Source organism: Saccoglossus kowalevskii, chromosome 20, assembly GCF_978046115.1.
Source record: "Saccoglossus kowalevskii chromosome 20, keSacKowa6.1, whole genome shotgun sequence".
NCBI classification, from domain to species: domain Eukaryota; kingdom Metazoa; phylum Hemichordata; class Enteropneusta; family Harrimaniidae; genus Saccoglossus; species Saccoglossus kowalevskii.
In genome coordinates, this window is record NC_140660.1 from 4,403,768 (window position 1) to 4,429,334 (window position 25,567).

Here is a 25,567-nt window from a genome sequence, read left to right on the forward strand (position 1 = left end):
TTATGAGTATGCAAATTCATGTACATATAAGGTAAGACAAGACCTCTCAGTAAACACCATAAAATGAACTCATTAACATTATTATGAGTATGCAAATTCATGTACATATAAGGTAAGACAAGACCTCTCAGTAAATATCATAGAAGAAACTCATTAACATTATTATGAGTATGCAAATTCATGTACATATAAGGCAAGACAAGACCTCTCAGTAAATACCATAAAAGGAACTCATTAACATTATTATAATGAGTATGCAAATTCATGTACATATAAGGTAAGACAAGACCTCTCAGTAAACACCATAAAAGGAACTCATTAACATTATTGTAATGTATGCAAATTCATGTAAATATAAGGAAAGATAAGACCTCTCAATAAATACCATAGAAGGAACTCATTAACATTATTATAATGAGTATGCAAATTCATGTACATATAAGGTAAGACAATACATCTCAGTAAACACCATAAAAGGAACTCATTAACATTATTGTAATGTGTGCCAACGAGGTTACACTGGAAAAGGATTTTGCTTCTCGTCATCAAGAAGTCAGTTTGAAACTTAAACTTTTCACCAGCAGACTTCCTTGCCAAAATTGTTCTACACTTTTTCTTAAATTCTTCAATATTTTTGGAAATGAATTCTAATATTGGAGCCAACAGACACAATTTGAGTCAATTTTTAGTTTTTACTCAAAAAAATCCTCTGAAGGAAAGTGCAGATTAAAAACAGGACTATTTTGTGAATTTGTGATGAAAAGGTTAGCCTCACGTTTCTGTTGTCAATTTGCATATTAGTAAAGTGCACCACCTATAGTAGAATGGGGAAAATGTTTTTGTTTCAGTGGATGTGTTGTCAACCTTTAATAAAAAGTATTCAAAAGCATTATTTATTAAATATCAAATGTTGGAACATATAATCCTGTTGTCATAGTATTAAATATTCTAAATACCAAAAAAATACAATAACTGAACTACATCACCCCATCGTGACGAGACGAGAAGCAAAACTCTTTTTTGGCCAAAGGCAAATGAAAATATAACTCATGAATATGAAAATCAGCTGTTTGATTGTTCGTTATTTGTAAATGTATCTGATGTACTCATATCGCTGTCTAAGTCAGATAATTTGTCGCCTAATTTTTCATCTAGTCGCCTCTTGATTTTATCTAATCTCAGCTTTAATGCAGCATACTCAAATCGTCCTCGCTTCTCACCAAAAGGATCCTGAAATGAATAAGGAAATAACTTTAACATCATGGAAGATGAATTACACATCAATATGAATAAGGAAATAACTTTAACATCATGAAAGAAGAATTAGTCATCAATATGAATAAGGAAATAACTTTAACATTATGGAAGATGAATTACACATCAATATGAATAAGGAAATAACTTTAACATCATGAAAGAAGAATTAGTCATCAATATAAATAAGGAAATAACTTTAACATTATGGAAGATGAATTACACATCAATATGAATAAGGAAATAACTTTAACATCATGAAAGAAGAATTAGTCATCAATATGAATAAGGAAATAACTTTAACATTATGGAAGATGAATTGGTCATCAATATGGATTAAATAATGACATTTTGTGAAAGCAAACCAAATTTTTGATGAAAATTTGCACATAATTTTATTAAAATATTGCTATTTGTAATCGGAAATGGTGACTCTAATCTATTGAAAATATCATGTCAAGTTGTGAAAAGTAATTGGAAAATTGGTAGATTTGTTTGCAAATTTGACCTAAGTGGTTGTTCTACCAAACACTGCACGTAATTTCAGTATAAATATTGCAGTTGGAAATGGTGGCTCTAATCTATTGAAAATATCATGTCAAGTTTTGAAAAGTAATTGGAAAATTGGTAGATTTGTTTGCAAATTTGATTTAAGTGGTTGTTCTATCAAACACTGCACGTAATTTCAGTATAAATATTGCAGTTAGAAATGGTGGCTCTAATCTATTGAAAAGATCATATCAAGTTGTGAAAAGTGATTGGAAAATTGGTAGATTTGTTTGCAAATTTGACCTAAGTGGTTGTTCAACCAAACACAGCACGTAATTTCAGTATAAATATTGCAGTTGGAAATGGTGGCTCTAATCTGTTGAAAAGATCATGTCAAGTTGTGAAAAGTGATTGGAAAATTGGTAGATTTGTTTGCAAATTTGACCTAAGCGGTTGTTCAACCAAATACTGCAGTTAAATGTTAGAAAAATTAATCAAAATTTGAATGAAAGCTAGACTGTAATACGTATAATGTTAAACAAGCAGCCTGTCGGCTGAAATAGTTCCGCTGTTAGCAATGAACATTACAATTAAAGAACTGAAGATATCATTAGAAAATAAACAATATGTATAGTATTAAAGCAATCGGACTTGCTGTTTTCAACAAAAATTTGAAAATTTAACTTTTTATCAAAAATATTCATTAAGATTAGATAATTAAAGAACAAAATCATATCGAAATGAACAAATCTGAGAGAGGTCTAACTGTAGTACCTATGTAGTTTATATAATATCAAAGAAATCAGACTTGCGGTTTTTAACAAAAAAACGAAAATATCACTTTTTACCAAAAATGACAAAAATATTCACCAAAATTAGAGAATTAAATATATCATCACGAAATAAACAAATCTGAGAGAGGTCCACATGTAGTACCTAGATATGTAGTATCAAAGCAATTGAACATACAGTTTTTAACAAGAAGTCGAAAATATCACTTTTTACCAATAATGACAAAAATATTCACCAAAATTAGAGAATTAAAGATATCATCACAAAATGAACAAACATGAGAGAGGAACACATGTAGTACCTAGATATGTAGTATCAAAGCAATTGGACATGCAGTTTTTAACGAGAAGTCGAAAATATCACTTTTTACCAAAAATGACAAAAATATTCATGAAAATTAGAGAATTGAAGATATCATCACGAAATAAACAAATCTGAGAGAGGTCCACATGTAGTACCTAGATATGTAATATCATAACAATTGGTTTTAACAAGAAGTCGAAAATATCACTTTTTACCAAAAATGACAAAAATATTCATGAAAATTAGAGAATTAAAGATATCATCACAAAATGAACAAATCTCAGAGGGGTCCACCCAAGGTACCTACCGTACATACCAAGTATCAAAGCATTCGGGCAAGCGGTTTTCAAGAAGAAGTAGAAAATAGCATTTTTGACCAAAAATGACAAAAATTTTCGCTATAAATAAGACAATTGAACATATTCACACGAAATGAACAAATCTGAGAGAGAAGCATCCAAGGTACCTTCCTAGAAAGTTTCACAGCTATACAGTTTGTGGTTTTTAAGAAGAAGTCGAAAATGTAAAGTTAACGACGGCGACGACAACGGACAATCAGTAATACTATAAGCTCTGCTCGACTTCGCCGACAGCGGAGCTAAAATTATAAACAGACAGCACTGACTAAACATACAAGTCATTAAAAATGACACAGTCTGTAAAATTTTTGAAAGTTCTCTTTGTGCTCGTCATATTAAAGCAGAGAGGTTGTCGCGAGCGTGTCCTTGAAACTTGCGTCCCAAGTGGCGTATACAATGGATTGTTTATTTACATCAAATTCAAACATGTGTTGCGTGACGACCCCTCCGGTTTAAGACATAGCAAAGAAAAACATAGATCACAATTGAAAGCATTTCCAAGTTATCACATTTTAAACAAACAAGTTGGCCGCCAGTCGGCCATATTTGATCAAATTGTGAAACAAATTGTCCTAACATGTATCCTAACATGTATAAAGTATGTGCCAAATTTGAATGAAAACTGACAAAGCATGTCCAAGATACCTTATATAAACAAGCAGCCTATCGGCTGAGATAGCTCCGCTGTTAGCAATGCACATTTCAATTAAAGAACTGAAGACATGATTAGAAAATGAACAATATGAATAGTATCAAAGCAATCAGACTTACAGTTTTTAACAAGAAGTCGAAAATATCACTTTTTACCAAAAAATTACAAAAATATTCACCAAAATAAATTAATTAGAGAATTGAAGATATCATCACAAAACGAACAAATCTGAGAGAGGTCCACATGTAGTACCTATATATGTAATATCAAAGCAATCGGACTTACAGTTTTCAACAAGAAGTCGAAAATATCACTTTTTACCAAAAATGACAAAAATATTCATGAAAATTAGAGAATTAAAGATATCATCACAAAATGAACAAATCTCAGAGGGGTCCACCCAAGGTACCTACCGTACATACCAAGTATCAAAGCATTCGGGCAAGCGGTTTTCAAGAAGAAGTAGAAAATAGCATTTTTGACCAAAAATGACAAAAATTTTCGCTATAAATAAGACAATTGAACATATTCACACGAAATGAACAAATCTGAGAGAGAAGCATCCAAGGTACCTTCCTAGAAAGTTTCACAGCTATACAGTTTGTGGTTTTTAAGAAGAAGTCGAAAATGTAAAGTTAACGACGGCGACGACAACGGACAATCAGTAATACTATAAGCTCTGCTCGACTTCGCCGACAGCGGAGCTAAAATTATAAACAGACAGCACTGACTAAACATACAAGTCATTAAAAATGACACAGTCTGTAAAATTTTTGAAAGTTCTCTTTGTGCTCGTCATATTAAAGCAGAGAGGTTGTCGCGAGCGTCTCCTTGAAACTTGCGTCCCAAGTGGCGTATACAATGGATTGTTTATTTACATCAAATTCAAACATGTGTTGCGTGACGACCCCTCCGGTTTAAGACATAGCAAAGAAAAACATAGATCACAATTGAAAGCATTTCCAAGTTATCACATTTTAAACAAACAAGTTGGCCGCCAGTCGGCCATATTTGATCAAATTGTGAAACAAATTGTCCTAACATGTATCCTAACATGTATAAAGTATGTGCCAAATTTGAATGAAAACTGACAAAGCATGTCCAAGATACCTTATATAAACAAGCAGCCTATCGGCTGAGATAGCTCCGCTGTTAGCAATGCACATTTCAATTAAAGAACTGAAGACATGATTAGAAAATGAACAATATGAATAGTATCAAAGCAATCAGACTTACAGTTTTTAACAAGAAGTCGAAAATATCACTTTTTACCAAAAAATTACAAAAATATTCACCAAAATAAATTAATTAGAGAATTGAAGATATCATCACAAAACGAACAAATCTGAGAGAGGTCCACATGTAGTACCTATATATGTAATATCAAAGCAATCGGACTTACAGTTTTCAACAAGAAGTCGAAAATATCACTTTTTACCAAAAATGACAAAAATATTCACCAAAATTAGAGAACTGAAGATATCATCACAAAATGAACAAATCTGAGAAAGGGTTACATGTAGTATCTATATATGTAATATCAAAGCAATTGAACTATTGGTTTTTAACAAGAAGTCGAAAATATCACTTTTTACTAAAAATTACAAAAATCTTCACCAAAATTAGAGAATTGAAGATATCATCACAAAATAAACAAATCTGAGAGAGGTCTACATGTAGTACCTATATATGTAATATCAAAGCAATCGGACTTGCGGTTTTTAACAAGAAGTCGAAAATATCACTTTTTACCAAAAATGACAAAAATATTCACCAAAATTAGAGAATTGAAGATATCATCACGAAATGAACAAATCTGAGAGAGGTCCACATGTAGTACCTTTATATGTAGTATCAAAGCAATTGGACTTGCGGTTTTTAACAAGAAGTCGAAAATATCACTTTCTATCAAAAATGACAAAAATATTCACCAAAATTAGAGAATTAAAGATATCATTACAAAATGAACAAATCTGAGAGAGGTCCACATGTAGTACCTATATATGTATTATCAAAGCATTTGCACTTGCGGTTTTTAACAAGAAGTCGAAAATATCACTTTTTACCAAAAATGACAAAAATATTCACCAAAATTAGAGAATTGAAGATATCAACATGAAATGAACAAACCTAAGAGAGGTCTACCCAAGGTACATATACACCAAGTATCAAAGCATTCAGGCTTGTAGTTTTCAAGAAGAAGTCGAAAAAGTAAAACATTGACACGGACGACGGCGACGACGGACAATCACTCATATGATAAGCTCCGCTCGACAAAGTCGACAGCGGAGCTAACAATATGTATAGTATCAAAGCAATCAAACTTACAGTTTTTAACAAGAAGTCGAAAATATCACTTTCTATCAAAAATGACCAAAATATTCACCAAAATTAGAGAATTGAAGACATCATCACAAAATGAACAAATCTGAGAGAGGTCCACATGTAGTACCTATATATGTAATATCAAAGCAATCGGACTTGTGGTTTTTAACAAGAAGTCGAAAATATCACTTTTTACCAAAAATTACAAAAATATTCACCAAAATTAGAGAATTGAAGATATCATCACAAAATGAACAAATCTGAGAGAGGTCCACATGTAGTACCTATATATGTAGTATCAAAGCAATTGGACTTGCGGTTTTTAACAAGAAGTCAAAAATATCACTTTTTACCAAAAATGATAAAAATATTCACCAAAATTAGAGAATTGAAGATATCATCACGAAATGAACAAATCTGAGAGAGGTCCACATGTAGTACCTTTATATGTAGTATCAAAGCAATTGGACTTGCGGTTTTTAACAAGAAGTCGAAAATATCACTTTCTATCAAAAATGACAAAAATATTCACCAAAATTAGAGAATTAAAGATATCATTACAAAATGAACAAATCTGAGAGAGGTCCACATGTAGTACCTATATATGTATTATCAAAGCATTTGCACTTGCGGTTTTTAACAAGAAGTCGAAAATATCACTTTTTACCGAAAATTACAAAAATATTCACCAAAATAAATTAATTAGAGAATTGAAGATATCATCACAAAATGAACAAATCTGAGAGGTCCACATGTAGTACCTATATATGTAATATCAAAGCAATCGGACTTACAGTTTTCAACAAGAAGTCGAAAATATCACTTTTTACCAAAAATGACAAAAATATTCACCAAAATTAGAGAATTAAAGATATCATTACAAAATGAACAAATCTGAGAGAGGTCCACTTGTAGTACCTATATATGTATTATCAAAGCATTTGCACTTGCGGTTTTTAACAAGAAGTCGAAAATATCACTTTTTACCAAAAATGACAAAAATATTCACCAAAATTAGAGAATTGAAGATATCAACATGAAATGAACAAACCTAAGAGAGGTCTACCCAAGGTACATATACACCAAGTATCAAAGCATTCAGGCTTGTAGTTTTCAAGAAGAAGTCGAAAAAGTAAAACATTGACACGGACGACGGCGACGACGGACAATCACTCATATGATAAGCTCCGCTCGACAAAGTCGACAGCGGAGCTAACAATATGTATAGTATCAAAGCAATCAAACTTACAGTTTTTAACAAGAAGTCGAAAATATCACTTTCTATCAAAAATGACCAAAATATTCACCAAAATTAGAGAATTGAAGACATCATCACAAAATGAACAAATCTGAGAGAGGTCCACATGTAGTACCTATATATGTAATATCAAAGCAATCGGACTTGTGGTTTTTAACAAGAAGTCGAAAATATCACTTTTTACCAAAAATTACAAAAATATTCACCAAAATTAGAGAATTGAAGATATCATCACAAAATGAACAAATCTGAGAGAGGTCCACATGTAGTACCTATATATGTAGTATCAAAGCAATTGGACTTGCGGTTTTTAACAAGAAGTCAAAAATATCACTTTTTACCAAAAATGATAAAAATATTCACCAAAATTAGAGAATTAAAGATATCATTACAAAATGAACAAATCTGAGAGAGGTCCACATGTAGTACCTATATATGTAATATCAAAGCAATTGGACTTGCGGTTTTTAACAAGAAGTCGAAAATATCACTTTTTACCAAAAATGACAAAAATATTCACCAAAATTAGAGAATTGAAGATATCAACATGAAATGAACAAACCTAAGAGAGGTCTACCCAAGGTACATATACACCAAGTATCAAAGCATTCAGGCTTGTAGTTTTCAAGAAGAAGTCGAAAAAGTAAAACATTGACACGGACGACGACGACGACGACGGACAATCACTCATATGATAAGCTCCGCTGTCGACAAGATGCCTACCAGTCGGCCATCTTTGATCCAATTGCGAAAGAAATTGTCATGGACATGTATCCTAACATGTATAATCTATGTACCAAATTTGAATGAAAACTGACAAAGCATGTACAAAATACAACATTTCCAAAAAAAACAAGATGGCTGCCAGTCGGCCATTTTGAATCGAATCGCTAAACCACTGCATGTGCATATGTCACACATAAAGTACTAGGCACATGCAAAGAATGAATGGAATCGGTCCAAAGGATTCTGAGATATGACTCTGGACAGATGTACGGACGAACAGAGACCAGTTATAAGTCCTCATTTTCGGACTTATGTTAAGAAATAGCGTACAAAGTTGTGTATATTCTGTACCATACTGATCACCTACCTGCATGGCTTGAGATGAGAGATGTGCACCATCATTCACTGTGGCTATATAATAATCATAACATTCAGGAAATGATTTTTCCATTACATCTCTGAAACAAATAACAAAGTGACATACAGTAGACCAATCACTGATAGCATAGTGGTTGTCACATCAGACTCATGATAACAACAAAGTGACATACAGTAGACCAATCACTGATAGCATAGTGGTTGTCACATCAGACTCATGATAACAACAAAGTGACATACAGTAGACCAATCACTGATAGCATAGTGGTTGTCACATCAGACTCATGATAACAACAAAGTGACATACAGTAGACCAATCACTGATAGCATAGTGGTTGTCACATCAGACTCATGATAACAACAAAGTGACATACAGTAGACCAATCACTGATAGCATAGTGGTTGTCACATCAGACTCATGATAACAACAAAGTGACATACAGTAGACCAATCACTGATAGCATAGTGGTTGTTACATCAGACTCATGATGTCATTCACTAACAAATGCGAATTTGTCGAAACCAAACAGTGACAACAGTGGCATTAAATGACCAGAACTGACACCTGGTACAAAAAAGGTGATATACAGTACAGCTGTGGTATAAGCCAGGATTACATCATCGGTTCAGCGTCATGCAAACAAACTTTATCTGAAAACCTATAAAATTTGGTGAAAGTGAAACAATTAAATTGATGGATTGTTGTAGAGTTGTTTACCTGAGTTCTTCTGGAATAAGATCACTGGTGCTTTCTAACATATTACAAACCGCTACTCTGATTGTCTCATGTCGTATACAGTCATTATATCGTTGTGCATCACCACTTTGTCTTTCCTGTCAATAAAATGCAAATTGTAATAAGAACATTGACTGTGCCTTGGCAACCGGGAACAAAACATCCCTTGGCAACCGTGTGCAGCATCCCTTGGCAACCGTGTGCAGCATCCCTTGGTAACCATGATTAGATGTGTTTACTTGTAAACAAAACTGAAACGAGTCCGCCATTTTGAATCAAAATTGGAAACCAATGCATGTTATTATGTGTCACATGATGTATGTGTTAAGTTTGAATATAATTGACAGCTAAAGTTATAGCTTCGAAACAACATTTTTTAGAACACAATGGCCACTAGTCAGCCATTTTCAATCTGACCTGAAAATAATAAGATGTACATTAAGTAGATATTTATATCAATAGACATAACAGGTTTGATTGAAATGCTACATTGTTACTTACCTGTTCAAACCCTGGTTCATTGTGATATGACTGGTACATTGTTACTTACCTGTTCAAACCTTGGTTCATTGTGATATGACTGGTACATTGTTACTTACCTGTTCAAACCCTGGTTCATTGTGATATGACTGGTACATTGTTACTTACCTGTTCAAACCCTGGTTCATTGTGATATGACTGGTACATTGTTACTTACCTGTTCAAACCTTGGTTCATTGTGATATGACTGGTACATTGTTACTTACCTGTTCAAACCCTGGTTCATTGTGATATGACTGGTACATTGTTACTTACCTGTTCAAACCCTGGTTCATTGTGATATGACTGGTACATTGTTACTTACCTGTTCAAACCTTGGTTCATTGTGATATGACTGGTACATTGTTACTTACCTGTTCAAACCATGGTTCATTGTGATATGACTGGTACATTGTTACTTACCTGTTCAAACTCTGGTTCATTGTGATATGACTGGTACATTGTTACTTACCTGTTCAAACCTTGGTTCATTGTGATATGACTGGTACATTGTTACTTACCTGTTCAAATCCTGGTTCATTGTGATATGACTGGTACATTGTTACTTACCTGTTCAAACCCTGGTTCATTGTGATATGACTGGTACATTGTTACTTACCTGTTCAAACCGTGGTTCATTGTGATATGACTGGTACATTGTTACTTACCTGTTCAAACTCTGGTTTATTGTGATATGACTGGTACATTGTTACTTACCTGTTCAAACCTTGGTTCATTGTGATATGACTGGTACATTGTCACTTACCTGTTCAAACCCTGGTTCATTGTGATATGACTGGTACATTGTTACTTACCTGTTCAAACCCTGGTTCATTGTGTTATGACTGGTACATTGTTACTTACCTGTTCAAACCCTGGTTCATTGTGATATGACTGGTACATTGTTACTTACCTGTTCAAACCCTGGTTCATTGTGATATGACTGCTACATTGTTACTTACCTGTTCAAACCCTGGTTCATTGTGATATGACTGGTACATTGTTACTTACCTGTTCAAACTCTGGTTCATTGTGATATGACTGGTACATTGTTACTTACCTGTTCAAACCCTGGTTCATTGTGATATGGTTTCTAATTTAATAATGATTGTATAGATATTAACACACTGGATAAACTTTGTGCCGGACTCCAGGCTGGACCAGACCATGTACTACAGGAATACAAAGTATTAAATATAAGTGACATGTTCTTACAACTTACTGTACAAACTTATCATCTCAGTAGAGCTGAATTGTTGGAATAAAGTCAAGTAAACTAACAACGTGCGTTTCATTTAATATATATATATACAAGAAGATCGATACGCACTACACCGCTGAGTGCAGTAGACATACTTCCGATGGCAATAGGAAGTTCGAAGGAAGCTAATACAGTTGATTTATAACAGATGAAGTAAATGGAAATCACTTTTCAGTCCTCATTGATGCACATACGAATTTAAAAGAGTTAGTAAACAAGAGACGATGGCAACTCCACGTTGTGGCAGATTTACACACTACTACAGTTCGACTAAAGTTTACAAACACCATGGTCAGTCACCCAAAGTCACCCAAATTCAAAAGGGATTTTTAAATGCGCTGGGGAACACGAGACAAACAATTGTGCATACTTAGATGACAATTCCACGTTATGATGCAGCGTGAAAATTGCAATTTAAAACTTTGCTTGCAGATTTCCTGGAATAGATTTACATAATACTACAGTTCAATAAGTTTACCAACACCACGGCCAGTCACACAAAATCTATCAAAAAGGGAACTGCAAGTCGTATAATGCCAAAACAGTACCATGATTTCACAACTTTCGAAATATGTTCGCTTTTATCGATAACTGCAAGAACAGCCCATAAACACAAAGCCTAAACTATCAGAAATTCGTAACACATAATTCGAGTGATGGTTTAACAAAATAACTCATCATTTGTAAATTCAATCCATCAAAAAAGTATAAAAAACATTTTCATAAACAATTTTTATTATATAAATACACTTTGAAAAGAAACATGATTCATAAATATAAATCTATTTGAATACATTCTCACTACAAATAACACAATACTTATTTTTCAATGGCGTCTCTTCACAGCACAAAATCTTGGAATCATGCACACATGTGAGTACTTCGGTGACATATTTTATAGCTACGCTCAAAATAGTCCATTATGTATTGCGCAACTGTTAACATCCACACATTTTTATAAAATCTCCATGCACTTTTCGACAATTCATAAGTAAAATACACTACAATTTACTCCAGAAAAACAATTTTCTTGGTACATTTCTACATTCTTGCATATTAAATGAGGGGTTGAGGCACATTCCAAGCGGAACACTTTTCTTGGACTAATAACAAAGCTGGTCAATCTAGTCTAGTAGGAAATAGGGGTCCCCATGCACCCCAATGATATATTTTTTTAACTTATATTTTTTGAATCCTCAGAAAGTCTAGTACACGAATTTTGATGTTCCCATTGCCAAATTGTGTCCCATGACGTCACCGGGCGGTCATTTTGACGGCCATCTTGGATTTTTACAGAAAACAATAATCGGTTCAACTATTGAACTAGTCATCCTACAGAAACAAACAAATACATTTTTCCATTTAATTTGGTCATGAAGAATTCAATGAGAATGTTATTTGTATGATTTAAAAAAAATAAAACCATTTAAACCTGCAATAACTATTTCAAACACTGTATAATTTTCAATAAATGCCTGCACGGTAACGTATATTCAGTTTGACCATTAACAATGATAAACATGTCATTTTAGTATATGCAACCGAATGACAGCCACGTGTAGAGTGCGCGTATATACACGCATCGATGTACACATGTATTATCGCGTGTCCATGCTGTAAGATGACAATTTTGTTATTTTTGGATATACGTCCAAAGTTCAGTGAGTTTTTGTTGAAATGAGGTATGTTTGTGTTCTCAGTACATTAATAAACCTTTCCATTTATTTAAAGTGGCATGATTTTGCATTGTCAACCAAGGAAATCATAGCCCCTTTCAATGGGTCAACAAAACTGAATAGTCACCTCTATTGCAGTAACCATTTGTATATTCAATTTGTTTCAGTAATACAGAGGATATTAATCCACAGGCACACAACAAGTCTGGTGCTGGTTGTGATAAAATCAGGTAATATAGATATAAATAGATTGGACTCTATAACCAAATTAGTAATATTTTTATATCAAATTGCATGGTATTTCATATTTTGTAGTGATCAAAGCAATATTTTTTTTCTGTCATCAGAGTTTAGTGTGGTGTAAAACATATAGTAATTGGTGGTGGTGCTTGTGAACAGTCGTAGCTAGTATAGAACAATAGTGTAGTGGTAGGCAAACATGCCTAAATCAAGTAAACGTAAGAGAGATAATGGTAGTGTGTCTGAAGATGTACGCAAGCGTCCTCATGTAAGATGCATTTTGCATGTAAGAGGCATTCATCATGGATATTTCACACCATTCACATGGGTTTGATAATCCAGCTTATAGGAGTGAGTAGCTAAAGGCTCGTCTTGAGAACCATGACATTCATAAATCAATCGCCTTTGCAAAGGTCAATCCAGGTGACAAAGGCTGTATCACCTATAACCTGGTGTACAGTACCAACATGTCTGTTGCAGATGCAGTGACATATGCATATAAGCTTGGATCAAAAGACAAGTACCATGAAGTGGCCGAGCTTCTTCGTACTAAAATCAATCAAGCATTCAATCAGTCACAACCACTTCCTTAGCCTCCTACAGCAGATGATCTTGAGTTGCACTCACCAGATGCACTTCTTCCCGCTGAGTTAGTCAAGTTTCTTAATATCATGATCTCTGGTGATGCTGACATGAGTATATGTGAGAAGACTAGACGTATAGTGCTTTCCATTGGCCAGGTGTGTAATATTAAGTCTGATACGTCTTAATGATAATGTTCTCCATAATTTTAAAATGATTTTATGTCATTGCAGTTTCTCTTATTTTTGTTTTATTTTTCAGGACATCTGTCGAGCTGTAACAAAAGGAGAGTAGAAGTTATCAAAACACATCCTTCTTGGCACCACCATACGACACATGTACCGCAGTAGACAGCTCACTACCATTTTCAACAGACTAGGTCACTGTGAGACATATGACTTCAGCTTGGAACTCGAGACTGCACTAACTCATGCTATTGATGAGGTTTCCACTTCCCTCACTCCAAAAATAATCACTGGTGATGTTTGGTGCTTATCAACGATGGTGCCGTACAACATCAACAAGGTCTCAGTATTTTGAGAAAATGCTAGAGATGTGTGGCCTGATCAGTGACCCTGATTGTCCAAAGGCTGGGAAACATCGTGAGCTGGAGAGAGCTGAAATCAAGAAGTCTGAAGAAGCAGTTCAGCGTACTATCGCTGCTATTCACAACTTCACTAATCCTTTCACTTTGATTGACAAAGACCATCTCTATAGCCTAGCATCAGGCGCTCCTGCTTCCTCAGAAGTCAAATATGATGTTCTTCATGCCGAGCTGATTGGTAGGAAGGCCAAGCAATCTTTCATTCAAGACCGTTTTGTGAATGGTTCCTCTGAAACACAATTTTTTGATCCCATTAAGAGATGTAAACTGAAGACAATGGAAGCATCAAATAAAACTGTAAAGCTAACTGCTTCACAAGGAAAGGTATGTCACCCCATAGCTCTAACAATGTACAATATAAATAGTCAATTATTAGACAGTATGTTATATTACATATTGTTTACTATGTGACATGTGACATTGTTTCTGTTTTCAACTTTCCAGCTGATCCAGTACCGTGAGCAAAGTGACCTTGCATTTGTCCTACTCATTAAGTCACAGCAGATGGATGAGCCTATTGACCTTGATGAGTTGATGCGGTACTCACTAACGCCTGTTCCTCACAGCCTAGGCACAGCTGATGGATTCGTCAATAAGACTAACAAGGCTGCAGCACTTCATTTTATGATAGAAGACGATGTTAGCGAGTTGTCCTATCCAAATGATGTCTTCTATATCCACGATGGAAATGCATTGTTTCATGCATTGACAAACATTCCTCCAACAATTGGAGAAATTTGCCTCAAAGTTCTGGATCAAATGGTGGGTAAAAAGAATTTTGTCTTCTCAACTGATTCATATCATGCTGACTCCATCAAAGCTCAGGAGAGATTGCGCCGTGGCTTTTCATAGCGATACATCATAGAAGGCCCAGCAACAAGAAAGCCCAGTGATTTCAAAGTCTTTCTAGCAAATGAAGAGAATAAACAACAACTCTGTAAACTCCTGCTACGCGTGTGGAGTAGCAAAGCAGCAGCAACTCGCCTAGAGAAAAGTGGCATGGCAGTGGTAGTTGTAGAAGGCATAGCATATCAATTGAATTCAAAAGATGGTGATGTGAGTAATATTGAAATTCAAACAATGCATATGTTACTTAAATGACAGCACTATAATTACATTACAATTGCAACTATAATATCAATATTTGAAAATATATTTTGTAAAATTGATGTTTTTTCAGGTAACAGTATGTGAAATAGGTGAGCTAAACTCAAACCAGGAAGAGACTGATACACGGGTCGTGCTCTACTTGAAGTATGCAGCCAAGTTGGGGTACAAATCAGCAATAGTAAGGACACCAGATACTGACATTTTCGTCATTCTGCTTCACCATGCCCATTCAATCCCTCTCACAATCTACCTTGATATTGGCACTGGGAAGCATCGCCAGATAGTGAATGTCAGTGAATTAGCAGAATTGAAAGGACCTAACTACTTTACCATGATGCTTGGCGTGTATGTGTTTACAGGGGAGGATGTAACGAGCGCATTTAAAGGCAAAGGCAAGGTGGGACCCATGAAGAAGCTACAAAGTAACCCCAAGTACCAAACCGCCTTTAGGTCAGTGGTTTTCGAGTATACATATGTGCATTGTGGTTCATATCAACCAGGAATTGGTGAACGTATAGCAACATAATGTGTCATATTTATATTTTCTAGGAAACTCGGTGATGAGTGGTCTGTAGCGCCAGAGGTTATGAATGACATTGAAGCCTTCACGTGCCTGATATATGGTCACCAACGAGAGAAAGATATTAATGTAGTACGTAGTATCATGCTAAAGAAGATGGTAAGGAAGGATGAAAAGCTGACAAATAAATCGAAAGTAGATCTTTCCAGGCTTCCACCTTGTAGGGACAATCTTGTTCCACATGTTGCACGTGTAAATTATCGGCTTGCCATCTTCAAGCGAGCGGACAAGTCTGTCTACTGGTCCCCCAAACCATATGATCCAGAACAGGGCTGGACAAAAAATGAGAAAGGTATCTTGGAGCCATTGTGGTCATGTGGTCCAATCCTCCCTTCTTCTCTCATTGACTTGCTGGTGAAAACTGTAGATGATGATCAGGAGGAAGAAGAAGAGGAGCAAGAGATTGATTATGAAGATTTTTTAAGTGATGACGACTAAATGCAACGTAACACATTACCACAATCTGTAGCAAAAAAAATATCATATAATTTTTCTGTCAACGTTTATGTTAACTAAACTACGCTTTTGTGAGTTTCACTAACGTTTACAGATCTATTGGTGAATAAATATTGTTTTGTATGCATAATATTGTATACTTATGTTTACTACTCATGCTAATTGACCAAAAAAGATACTAATTTTCCAACAATATTTTGGCTTTCGGGCATTTATGCTGCTTCAATATTAAACATAACATTCTCATTGAACTTCCCATGACCAAATTATATGGATAAATGTATTTGTTTGTCTCTCTAGGATGTTTGGTTCAAAAGTTTTACCGATTATTGATTTCCGTAAAAAAATCCAAGATGGCTGCCAAAATGGCCGCTTAGTGACGTCATGGGACAAAATTTCGCAATGGGAACATCAAAATTTGTGTACTAGACAACCTGACGATTCCAAAAATATAAGTTAAAAAAATATATCATAAGGGTGCATGGGGACCCATATTTCCTACTCGACTAATCCTTTCCCAGCAATAACAATGTGGAATAAAGTACTAACAACGTGAAGTATAAAAACAAGCAATGAGACCATTAACCTCTTCACCACCAGACTTTTTCACCCACATTTTTCTGTACCTTTTTTTACATTAATCAATATTTTGGGAAATGAACCCCAATTTTGGAGCAAATATACAAAATTTCAGTTTTTACTCAAAAAATTTGACTATTTTTGTTCCAATATTTGAAGAAAATAAAGACTATAAAGAGGACTATTTTGTGAATATGTGATGAAAAGAGGGACCTGGTGGTAAAAAGGTTACTGAAAAGGTACAAACCAGGATTACTCACCCCAATATACTGAGACACACTTTACCATTACGATTTAGATTTGGATTAAATCGAACTTTACCATCTCCCGTCCTTATTAATATAACTCTTGGTGGTCTGATTGGATAGTCTGGTGAAAATCGGATTAAAAAATGGAAGAAGCCGCCTTCATATGGAGTATCAAATGGTCCGGTTATCAACGCATGAACCTAAAAGACAAAAATACAAAACAATGAAATATCAGTAGCCTAAGGGGCATAGACATATCAATTCTGGTCTCAAGTGTACTAGGACTCAAAATTAACAGCATGCTAAAGGGCACAGTTGATCTATTCTTGTGCCAGGTGTTCTAAAACTTAAAATTAACATTAGCCTAAGGGGCATAGACATATCAATTCTGGTCTCAAGTGTACTAGGACTAAAAAATTAACAGCAAGCTAAAGGGCGCAGTTGATCTATTCTTGTCCCAGGTGTCCTAAAACTTAAAATTAACATTAGCCTAAAGGGCATAGACATATCAATTCTGGTCTCAAGTGTACTAGGACTCAAAATTAACAGCAAGCTAAAGGGCGCAGTTGATCTATTCTTGTCCCAGGTGTCCTAAAACTTAAAATTAACATTAGCCTAAGGGGCACAGACTATCAATTCTTGTCCCAGGTGTCCTAAAACTTAAAATTAACATTAGCCTAAAGGGCATAGACATATTAATTCTGATCTCAAGTGTACTAGGACTCAAAATTAACAGCAAGCTAAAGGGTGCAGTTGATCTATTCTTGTCCCAGGTGTCCTAAAACTTAAAATTAACATTAGCCTAAGGGGCATAGACATATCAATTCTGGTCTCAAGTGTACTAGGACTCAAAATTAACAGCAAGCTAAAGGGCACAGTTGATCTATTCTTGTCCCAGGTGTCCTAAAACTTAAAATTAACATTAGCCTAAGGGGCATAGACATATCAATTCTGGTCTCAAGTGTACTGGGACTCAAAATTAACAGCAAGCTAAAGGGCGCAGTTGATCTATTCTTGTCCCAGGTGTCCTAAAACTTAAAATTAACATTAGCCTAAAGGGCATAGACATATCAATTCTGGTCTCAAGTGTACTGGGACTCAAAATTAACAGCAAGCTAAAGGGCGCAGTTGATCTATTCTTGTCCCAGGTGTCCTGAAACTTAAAATTAACATTAGCCTAAGGGGCATAGACATATCAATTCTGGTCTCAAGTGTACTAGGACTCAAAATTAACAGCAAGCTAAAGGGCGCAGTTGATCTATTCTTGTCCCAGGTGTCCTAAAACTTAAAATTAACATTAGCCTAAAGGGCATAGACATATCAATTCTGATTTCAAGTGTACTAGGACTCAAAATTAACAGCAAGCTAAAGGGCGCAGTTGATCTATTCTTGTCCCAGGTGTCCTAAAAATTAAAATTAACATTAGCCTAGGGGGCACAGACTATCAATTCTTGTCCCTTGGCAACTATCTACCATAGTTGTCTGAGTATAAACCCGTGCTCGAATATGACCCCCCCCCTCCAAATTTACAGCATTTCACAACAAGTCATTTATTTGATTATAATCCCCCCAGTTGATCAATTCTTGTCCCAGGTGTCCTAAAGCTTAAAATTAACATTAGCATAAGGGGCACAGACATATTAATTCTGGTCTCAAGTGTACTAGGACTCAAAATTAACAGCAAGCTAAAGGGCGCAGTTGATCTATTCTTGTCCCAGGTGTCCTAAAACTTAAAATTAACATTAGCCTAAAGGGCATAGACATATCAATTCTGGCCTCAAGTGTACTAGGACTCAAAATTAACAGTAAGCTAAAGGGCGCAGTTGATCTATTCTTGTCCCAGGTGTCCTAAAACTTAAAATTAACATTAGCCTAAGGGGCATAGACATATCAATTCTGGTCTCAAGTGTACTAGGACTCAAAATTAACAGCAAGCTAAAGGGCGCAGTTGATCTATTCTTGTCCCAGGTGTCCTAAAACTTAAAATTAACATTAGCCTAAGGGGCATAGACATATCAATTCTGGTGTCAAGTGTACTAGGACTCAAAATTAACAGCAAGCTAAAGGGCGCAGTTGATCTATTCTTGTCCCAGGTGTCCTAAAACTTAAAATTAACATTAGCCTAAAGGGCATAGACATATCAATTCTGGTCTCAAGTGTACTGGGACTCAAAATTAACAGCAAGCTAAAGGGCGCAGTTGATCTATTCTTGTCCCAGGTGTCCTAAAACTTAAAATTAACATTAGCCTAAGGGGCACATACTATCAGTTCTTGTCCCTTGGCAACTACCTACCATAGTTGTCTGAGTATAAACCCGTGCTCGAGTATGACCCCCCCCCCCCTCCAAATTTACAGCATTTCACAACAAGTCATTTATTTGATTATAATCCCCCCAGTTGATCAATTCTTGTCCCAGGTGTCCTAAAGCTTAAAATTAACATTAGCATAAGGGGCACAGACATATTAATTCTGGTCTCAAGTGTACTAGGACTCAAAATTAACAGCAAGCTAAAGGGCGCAGTTGATCTATTCTTGTCCCAGGTGTCCTAAAACTTAAAATTAACATTAGCCTAAAGGGCATAGACATATCAATTCTGGTCTCAAGTGTACTAGGACTCAAAATTAACAACAAGCTAAAGGGCACAGTTGATCTATTCTTGTGCCAGGTGTCCTAAAACTTAAAATTAACATTAGCCTAAGGGGCATAGACATATCAATTCTGGTCTCAAGTGTACTAGGACTCAAAATTAACAGCAAGCTAAAGGGCGCAGTTGGTCTATTCTTGTCCCAGGTGTCCTAAAACTTAAAATTAACATTAGCCTAAAGGGCATAGACATATCAATTCTGGTCTCAAGTGTACTAGGACTCAAAATTAACAGCAAGCTAAAGGGCGCAGTTGATCTATTCTTGTCCCAGGTGTCCTAAAACTTAAAATTAACATTAGCCTAAGGGGCATAGACATATCAATTCTGGTCTCAAGTGTACTAGGACTCAAAATTAACAGCAAGCTAAAGGGCGCAGTTGATCTATTCTTGTCCCAGGTGTCCTAAAACTTAAAATTAACATTAGCCTAAGGGGCATAGACATATCAATTCTGGTCTCAAGTGTACTAGGACTCAAAATTAACAGCAAGCTAAAGGGCGCAGTTGATCAATTCTTGTCCCAGGTGTCCTAAAACTTAAAATTAACATTAGTCTAAGGGGCACAGACTATGAATTCTTGTCCCAGGGCAACTAAGACTCCAAATTAAGAGTGACCTAAGGGGCACAGACTATCAGTTTACATTCCAGGGCACAATTTAAATTTTCAAAAAGTAAGCTAAGTTACCAGTAAGCAAATTAAATGTAATGATATACTTTTTACACTCTTTATAAAATTGTGTTTAACCTTTTCACCACCAGACTTTCTCACCAAAATTGTTCTGCACTATTTATTTAATATTCTTAAATATTTCTGGAAATGAACCAAAATTTTTAATTTTGGAGTCAACAGACACAATTTCAGTCAATTTTCAGTTTTTATTCAAAAAATTTGACTATTTTTGTCCCAATCTTCTGAAGTAAAGTGCAGACTATAAACAGAACTATTTTGTGAATTTGTGATGAAATGAGGGACATAGTGGTGAAAAGTTAACTATAAAGATATAAACGAGCATTACTCACCCCAATATAGACACACTTTACCATTACGATATAGATTTGCATTAAATCGAACTTAACCATCTCCTGTTGTTATTAATATAACTCGAGTTGGTCTGATTGGATAGTTTGGTGAGAATCGGATTAAAAAATGGAAGAAGCCGCCTTCATATGGAGTATCAAATGGTCCGGTTATCAACGCATGAACCTACAAGACAAAAAGACAAAACATTAAAATATCAGCAGCCTAAGGGGCATAGACATATCAATTCTGATCTCAAGTGTACTAGGACTCAAAATTAACATTAGCCTAAGGGGCACAGACTATCAATTCTTTGTCCCAGGGCAACTACGACTCCACATTAACAGAAAGCTAAAGAGTGCAGTTGATCTTTTTCCAGTACCACACATATACCAGGAGGTGGTTCATTAGTACATACTTTAGTGATGTCGTCTTTATCCGGTACCACACACATACCAGGAGGTGGTTAATTAGTACATACTTTAGTGATGTCATCTTTATCCGGTACCACACACATACCAGGAGGTGGTTTATTAGTACATACCTTAGTTATGTGATTTTTATCCGGTACCACACATATACCAGGAGGTGGTTTAGTAGTGCATACCTTAGTGATGTCATCTTTATCTGGTACCACACACATACAAGGTGGTGGTTCATTAGTACATACCTCAGTGATGTTGTCTTTATCCAGTACCACACACATACCAGGAGGTGGTTCATTAGTACATACTTTAGTAATGTCATCTTTATCCGGTACCACACACATAGCAGAAGGTGGTTAATTAGTACATATCTTAGTGATGTCATCTTTATCCGGTACCACACACATACCAGGAGATGGTTTAGTAGTACATACCTTAGTTATGTCATCTTTATCCGGTACCACACACATACCAGGAGGTGGTTCATTAGTACATACCTCAGTGATGTGATCTTTATCCAGTACCACACACATACCAGGAGGTGGTTCATTAGTACATACTTTAGTAATGTCATCTTTATCCGGTACCACACACATACCAGGAGGTGGTTTAGGAGTGCACACCTTAGTGATTTTGTCTTTATTCAGTACCACACACATACCAGGAGGTGGTTCATTAGTACATACCTTAGTGATGTCATCTTTATCCGGTACCACACACATACCAGGAGGTGGTTTAGTTGTACATACCTTAGTGATGTCATCTTTATCCGGTACCACACACATACCAGGAGGTGGTTTAGTTGTACATACCTTAGTGATGTCATCTTTATCCAGTACCACACACATACCAGGAGGTGGTTCATTAGTACATACCTTAGTGATGTTGTCTATATCTGGTACCACACACATACCAGGAGGTGGTTCATTAGTACATACCTTAGTGATGTCATCTTTATCCGGTACCACACACATACCAGGAGGTGGTTTAGTTGTACATACCTTAGTGATGTCATCTTTATCCGGTACCACACACATACCAGGAGGTGGTTTAGTTGTACATACCTTAGTGATGTCATCTTTATCCGGTACCACACACAAACCAGGAGGTGGTTTAGTTGTACATACCTTAGTGATGTCATCTTTATCCAGTACCACACACATACCAGGAGGTGACTCATTAGTACATACCTTAGTGATGTCGTCTTTATCTGGTACCACACACATACCAGGAAGTGGTTCATTAGTACATACCGTAGTGATGTCGTCTTTATCCAGTACCACACACATACCAGGAGGTGGTTCATTAGTACATACATTAGTGATGTTGTCTGTATCTGGTACCACACACATACCAGGAGGTGGTTCATTAGTACATACCTTAGTGATGTCGTTTTTATCTGGTACCACACACACAGCAGGAGGTGGTTCATTAGTACATACCTTAGTGATGTCGTCTTTATCTGGTACCACACACATACCAGGAGGTGGTTTATTAGTACATACCTTAGTGATGTCGTCTTTATCTGGTACCACACACACATACCAGGAGGTGGTTCATTATATATACTCATAATATCTCTATAACTCCAGTTTCTATTGTATTGCATTCAACAGTGCATGATATCCTAAAAGATTTTTTGGATATTTTGTATTAAGTTTATTTTCACTGATTTTTGACGCGTTGAATGTGAAATATAGGAACAGTGTATTTGCTGGTTTTATTTTCAGCAAAAATTAATTCTGATTGAAAATAAAGTTTTCTACAGTACCCCTTTTCACTGCATATAATACCAGTTTAATTTTGAGAAAAGCCAAATTATTGTAAGACAGTGAAATTTTTTGAGGTCAATGACTTATATTTTGTCATCGAAGACACGATAATTTCTGGCAACAACAAAAAAGTTCTGCAGTGTGAATGACTAAATGGAGCAATTCTTGCTATGAATACATCTAAACCAAATGTAAGAGTCTGTATGTTGTAACCATTTCAACAGGAAATGTAAATTTTTAGTACAAGTAATTTGGCTCTGTCTTTGAGGATTTACAGAAAAACATGTCAAAATGGAGAAGAAAATAACACTATATCAATATACTTTGTTATTGTAGACATGTGTACAATTAGAGTTTGTTTGTTTGGTAATTCATTTCATGTGAAATGAAAAGTTCAAAAGTGATAAATTCTATTTAAAAGATGCCATACATAAATTTTTTAATTAATATGGTTTACTTATCAAATACTTATCCTAAATCCTGGAGTTCAAGTTTAATAGTACTAATCCATAAATCAAGATTAAAATCCAATCCCTCCAACTATAAGGAAATTACCATATCAAGTTATTTACAAGTGTACTAAATAAAAGATTAAGGCCAGACAGACTTTTATTATCCCTTGTTTCGCGAACCCGCCGAATGAACAGGAGCCGAAAATGAAATAAAAATATGATTTTATTTCAGCGTAATTTTTCGCGCCCGCCGACTTGTAAGCGCAAAAAAATGCTAAAAAAATATTATTTTTATCTTCATTTTTTTACCACCGTTGCATAACAAATCCAAGTTGCATTTTCGTGGGAGTATCATGATCAAAGTACCGAAGTCTCACGCAGATGAGAAACAAGGTTATACATGGAATAAAATTTTATTTCATTTCTTTTCTCCGATCAATGATCTCACTTACAATTCTATGAGAATCACACAAATCTAATGAAAAAAAAGAATTATTTTTTTTTTTCTGCCCTCCTCAAAAAAATTGCCTTATAAAAACTTGCGAAACAAGGAATAAAAAAAGACTGGCCTAACAGATTACTTAGAAAAAACTGAAACAAACTAGGAAGTAAATCAAAACAAAAACACGAAAAGAGTTTATGCATGTTTTGTTGACCTAAGAAAGGCCTTTGATAATGTTTGCCATGATGGCCTACATGTGATGTATTTAAGAAATTATTAAAATATGTACAGCAATGTTACCTATACAATTAAAACTAACGGGTGTTTGACCAAAGAATTCCAGTCTCAACATTATTTAATATTTTTATTAACGACTTACCAGATTTTTTTGAAGACCAGTTAGTTGTCTGTTATATGCAGATGGCATTGTCATGCTATCTGAAATTAAAAATAAATTACAGTTCTGTTTAGATAATCTGGACAAATACACAAAACAAAGCAAACTAACTGTAAATATAGAAAAAAAAATGCAGGTGACGACTCCCCCTAGCTTCAATAAAAGTAACAGACTTTTGAATGATGATTTATTATTTTTTGAAAACAAAGAGGTCAGCTTAACAAAAACATTTAACTATCTTGGAGTATCTGTAAGCTCAATATTTGTAATATAGTACATTTAACATAGCTGTAGGTCCATAGCAGTGTTTGTGTTCATCTCATGGTATAATAAACGTACATGATATTTGTCAACACAGTAATGCTCCAGTCAATGTAAACCCCAACCCCTCCCACTTTGGGCGATGCGGGACAAATGTGGGGCATTAGACAGGGTTTACCGCCAAACCGTGCCCGTGGAGGGGGGGGGGATAGCCGTGTTTCGTGTTACGTCATCGACGCTAGCATCGCTAGTACTCTGCAGATAGCAAGCATGGCAGACAGCGGCGATCGGTGGGAGAAATGTGGGGGTTTGTTTTGAGTGGGGATTTGCCTATCCATCTTGCCCCAGAAGGTGGGGCATTTCGCAAATTTTACAACAATAATTTCCAAATCCCCCACTAAACCCCGAGGTGGGGAGGGTGGGGGTTGACATTGACTGGAGCATAATGCTATGGTGACAGTCATAGAGTACCGTCCATGTTGACGCAGCAATGAGACCAATGCGCAATAAACGATTAAAAATCATGCAATGTTCTGTGAAACACGACTCTCAACTAAGGTCGATAGATTGTCTATTTATTAAATACTCACCACAGTAACCACTGAGACGTAATTATTCGAAATAAAGCCCATTCATCCGAGTATTCTTGAAGGGTCATGTCGCCATCTCACACCGGACGCGGTCGGTGTCATGTGATCAATGTGACGTCACGTTGTTGTCATTACGTAATGCGGTGAGGAATTCCACCATTCTTCTCCCCAAAGATCCTTTCGGCTAGAACACCAAAAGTATATTTTCGTAGAAATAGAACTTTGCCTGGGAGATTGGGATTCCCCCACACTCCAAACACTGGCGGCGCCCTCGCTTTCGTTTCCCTCGTTCGAAATGTTTGGTGTGTGGGATTTTTCCCGTTGACGCTGCACCTGAGCTGGGACAGCGCTTCCTGTGACGTCACAACGGATTCCCCAGCAGCGTACACAGCATTGTCCAATATTGCGTAAATAACGTGTGTTCATTTCAATCAACCGTTT

General features: G+C 35.6%; 1 pseudogene across 1 annotated transcript; it reads right to left on the minus strand.

Annotated features, from left to right (window-relative positions):
- Window positions 1–903: 903 nt before the first annotated feature.
- Window positions 904–25,217, minus strand: LOC146729926 (ubiquitin-conjugating enzyme E2 Z-like; annotated as a pseudogene). Its single transcript, XR_014927786.1, has 9 exons — window positions 25,127–25,217; window positions 24,258–24,316; window positions 22,718–22,839; window positions 20,790–20,973; window positions 17,140–17,327; window positions 10,852–10,963; window positions 9,255–9,370; window positions 8,526–8,616; window positions 904–1,230 (listed from the first exon to the last, which is right to left on the minus strand). The product of XR_014927786.1 is annotated as a ubiquitin-conjugating enzyme E2 Z-like (transcript).
- Window positions 25,218–25,567: the final 350 nt, after the last annotated feature.